The 5,137-nt window shown below is 31.2% G+C and overlaps 1 long non-coding RNA gene across 1 annotated transcript in view; it reads right to left on the reverse strand.

Annotated features, from left to right (window-relative positions):
• LOC128248103 (uncharacterized) overlaps positions 1–5,137 on the reverse strand; it is a 13,636-nt gene that overhangs the window by 7,028 nt on the left and 1,471 nt on the right. The window contains exon 2 of the long non-coding RNA XR_008264369.1: positions 175–521. This is a non-coding gene — a long non-coding RNA (uncharacterized LOC128248103). The remainder of the gene's footprint in view (positions 1–174; positions 522–5,137) is intronic.

Consider the following 5,137-nt stretch of genomic DNA (forward strand, 5'->3'; position numbering starts at 1 on the left):
TATATATATATATATATATATATATATGTATGTATGTATGTATGTATGTATGTATGTATGTATGTATGTATGTATGTGCGTATATATGTATGTATATATGTATGTACAAATGTATGTATTTATGTATGTGCATATTCCGTGAATAGTAATATACTTAAGAAGTTTAATACTTACACTTACAAGCGATTACTGTATAATGACTAAAGAAAATAGTTTCATATATTGGAGATATTGTCTAGGCAAGTTTATTATCACACCTTGTGTTCCCATCATTCGGTGGCTCTTGGCATTGCTTCATTTGAACTCGATGTTGTATAATCTGGAGTGATTCTACTTTTCAGTTCATTCGCCATGTGTTGCTGTGATTCCTGCCATATACACGATGGAGTTTATCAGTCATGCCAGTTGAAGTAGTCAAACCCGGTCTCGATAATCATATTTGAGTGTCCTGTTGTTGGTGTATGCTGGTAAAGTTGTTCTTTACATTATGATAGCGGCTATATGATGATTCAATTCAGCGCCTGTTAAAGATCATATAAGTGTGATTTTGTGGGAAGTTGGAACAAAAGTTCTGTTGTTCAGTTTTGAAAAAAAAAAAAACAACACACATACAATACATTAAAAAGCATAACAAAATGATCATATCGGTTTAATTAATGTTAAAATACATAATTATTGCAGGTTTATTTCTACTGATGAGTACAAAGTAATCTTCATTACAGAGTACGAAATCTTAAGATATAGGATTATCCCATATTCGCAAACGTTCTTATTCATTTCCTCGCATTCGGCCTTCCGTTATAGATAGAGAACAAATTTAGAGTGGATTGTAGTTATTGTTTTACATCTACATATAGTGTATAGGCGCTGCCATTCCAGTGCCCTTAAATATAAATACATACATATATACATGCATATATATATATGTGTATAAGGGATGACCACTAGGTGGACATCCAATATGCTAGAAAGAGGTCATCAACGATCCAAAAGAGAAAAATAATGTTCTCCAGCAAAAATTTCGCAAAACACCAGAACATGACAAAATGAGAAATATACAGAAGAAAGAATTATCTATGTACTGCAGTTTCGAACATTAACGTTTTACTTACGTAACAAAATCCGTGTTCTCATCAGCATAGACGTTCTAGAATCAATATAATTTGCAGAACTATACACGAATTGTCTTCAAGGACTAAGACTTGCATATAGTTCTACCAATTATATTTTCTGGATTACATTTTTTCTGCAGAACATTATTTTTCTTTGTGGTTGGGTCGATGATGACTTCTTTCTAGCATATTGAATGTCCACCTACTGGTCATCCTTTATACACGTGTGATACAATGTTTTCTGAATTTTGAGATTCTTTTATATGCTAGGCCACTTGGTTTTGAATTTAATTAATATCCAGTTTATCTATCTATCTATCTATCTATCTATCTATCTATCTATCTATCTATCTATCTCTCTCTCTCTCTCTCTCTCTCTCTCTATATATATATATATATATATATATATATATATATATATATATATATCAATATTCATATATTCTTATACTTTTACATGTGTTATTATATGTATGTTTAATATGAAAATACACGATTCTGAACAATTTTCGTCTTCAAGTAAATCGGCATACATATGGGTCCATTGTAGTTAGCCTGTTCTGAACCTTCTCCAAACCATTTTTTATTCTTGTCTAACGTCTTCAACGTGAGCACATCTATGCAGTCTACCTGTCGTAAGAAAAATATAACTACATATATACATATATACATATATATATATATATATATATATATATATGTGTGTGTGTGTGTGCGTTTGTGTGATTGCGTGCATGTCTATGACATATTTGAATGTAGTTAAAAGCATCGAAAAGCGAAATAGAAACTATAAACAAAATGTGCATAATTATTATGACTTGGTCTCAATATATTATATATTTCCTCTATTTGTTAGGCTTCGGTTTTTCGAACGTATAAGCTTTACATTTTCACGAAATCCCTTACTAACTATGAAATACATTATGAAATTAAAGCAGTTATTCATCAGGGATAGCATCTCCAGTAAACAGAAATTGGAATCAATTTTGCAATCCGGAATTATGACAACGGTATACACGGAAGCAGGAAACGTTGTTAACAGAAATACAACATTGATAGCAATTACAATATACATTGTGTTTCTGTTTTTAGTTGCACCGCTTCGTTGAGAATTCTGAGTGAGCTTAGGTCGACTGGATAATTTTTGAATTAAAATAATAGAGCTTACAGATAAACACGGTGCAGGTATAAAGGAATATGTAACTATAGATAGCACGAAAGCGTTGGCGACATTTTTGTGAACAAAACGTATTATACAGTAAGCACCAACAGCAATAAGAAAAAAGGGTGAACATTACAAAGTATGGGGTAAAGGTTTTCGCTAAATACCGTCGAGGAAAATGATAACAGACCGCCAACAATCGTTCAACGGAAATAATCACGGTTATCCAGGAAGAATACATAAATGGCATACTAATGATATGACTGAAAGAGCCATTTCCGTAAAAGTCTGATTTTGTTCTCGATAATTCCAAATCGTACGATATCCAAATATTTCTTATGCAAATCATGAAGATTAGAAAAGTATCAACAATAAGAAGGCAGAGAAGATATGGATTAATTTTAGACTTTTGCATGGATTTGTTGCAAAATATTGCCATGGTGGTTGAATTACCGATAGTTCCAAAAGTTAACAAAATTATGCAACAATATCTTACAAAATGTATGACAGCAATGTTTGTTATATTAAATACCAAGGTGCAGTTGCTAAATATGCTCTCCCTTATCTCCATTATTACAAATATCAACAATATTGGTAATACTGAATAAATTATTTAATACATGAAAAAAAAATAATATTAATAATAATAGTAATAATAATGATAATAATGATTTAAATTTTTGCACAAGGCCAGCAATTTCGGGTGCGGATCAAGTTGATTACATCAACCTTGGTGCTCAACTAGTACTCACTTAATCTCCTCTGAAAGGATGAGTGGTAAAGTGGACTTCTGCGGAATTTGAATTCAGATCATAAAGTGGGAGGAAAAGCCCATAAGCATGCTGGCATGTTGTCTGTCTGCTGGGATAGCGAATCTGCCTCTTCGCTATCTTAATAGAAATTACAACACCAAGAACAATAACAACAACAGCAAATAATAATAAGTATAATATCAGCTGGCTTCAATTTATATATATCAATGCATATATATGTCTGTTTGTTTGTGTGTGTGTCTGTGGAGATGTATGCGTTTGCATATATGTAAATATCCAACATTTGACGGAAAGACTCAAAAACTAACAGTTAATCGTGTTTTATGCCGAGTTGGACATCTTAAATGCACGGCGCCGAGGTTAGCGTTTTACGCTAAACATCACATCTTGATATTGGTGGTTTGCGCTGTCCCTGTGTAGATTATTTCGTTTCATGATGCTCGATTTCATTTACCGAGACGGGCTCTCGAAATACTGGCCTGACCGGTTACTCAGCGTTACGTCACTATTTAAAGGCTACAATGGTGTACACCAAATTAGTCATGAATAGGTATTCCAATTTCACGTGAAACAATAAATCCAGGTAAGATAAAGGCTTCTGACACAGAATATATATATATATATATATATATATATATATATATATATATAAAACTCATTCGGAAGTATCGTCTTTACTTAAGTCGATTCAGATTCATGAATAATTGTAAAAGATGGATAAGTTAAACAGGATTCCGTGTGCTAAATGTAATATATAAAAGAAACTGAAACTTACAGCTATGGTGTTTGTACAGACAAAATATATTCACGATGATGGTGGAGATTGAAATGGTGATGCAGAAGGCAATGTTGATTTTTATAGATAGTATTATGAACGTGATAATTTTACCTGTACTTATTCAATTATACAGCAAATCAATATATACAGTTCCACTTTAGTGAAACATACAGTATGTTTACAATAGATTGAACTGACACTTGTTAAAAGAAGTTTGTCATGTTTAGCGAATGTATATAATTGTATTTAACGATATAGAAACATAACTCCACCCTCCAATATTAAGACAACTCGCACACACATGTTTCATAAATAAATAAATAAATGAATAAAATATATATATATATACTTAAACAAAAGGCCAACTTAAACATAACGCCAAGCAGAAATTGAAGTTGCTGGTGAATATGCTCCGGAGTAATAATTTAAACATGTTTTTTGTTAAATGCTGTTATTGTTTTTGTCGAATAACATGTATGCATACAAATATATATAAATATAAATACATATATATATCAATGTCCTTGTGGCAATCCTCAAATGTCATTGACAAACCTATATTTATGAAATGTCTAGTAGATTATTTTATGTTTTATATTTTATACAAATATGCAAAATAAATAAAGACTCAATGACAAAGTTACAAATGAGGATAAAGAAAATAATATTGATTACTAAGGGAATAAGATCATAATATTACATATGAAGGTACTCACTCTGTGTCACTCTCTCCCTTTCTCTCTCCCCATTATATATATATATATATGATGATGAAACAGTTTTAAAAGACTGTCTGGGGTTCAATCATAAATAGTTATAAATACACATTAAAGACATCACCACCGACTGAATTTTTATAATCCCGGTTATCGCATCTAGGTACTGATACCACTGATATCGTTACCATTTCTTACAGAATGCCTCAATATATATAGAAGTAATTAAAATACACCTCAAGTAGAGGACATCAGCAGCGTGTGAAAAATATAGGAGAGATACGTACAGAACAAATACAAACAAAAAAAAGAGAGAAACGGTGATATCACCAACAAGTATTACATATGTAACCACACATGGATGGCGTATTTTTTATTCATTGGTGAATTCCTGTTCTTAATGTGTATTCTTTGTATTTCCTTTTCTATTTGAATTATACTTATCTTTCGCATGCTTACCTAATTTTCACACGCTGGTGATGCCCTGTACTTAACGTGTATTTTTAATTATATAAATATATATACATATACATACATACATACACACATATACATATATATATATATATACATACATACATATATATATATATATA

Source organism: Octopus bimaculoides, chromosome 6, assembly GCF_001194135.2.
Source record: "Octopus bimaculoides isolate UCB-OBI-ISO-001 chromosome 6, ASM119413v2, whole genome shotgun sequence".
NCBI classification, from domain to species: Eukaryota; Metazoa; Mollusca; class Cephalopoda; order Octopoda; family Octopodidae; genus Octopus; species Octopus bimaculoides.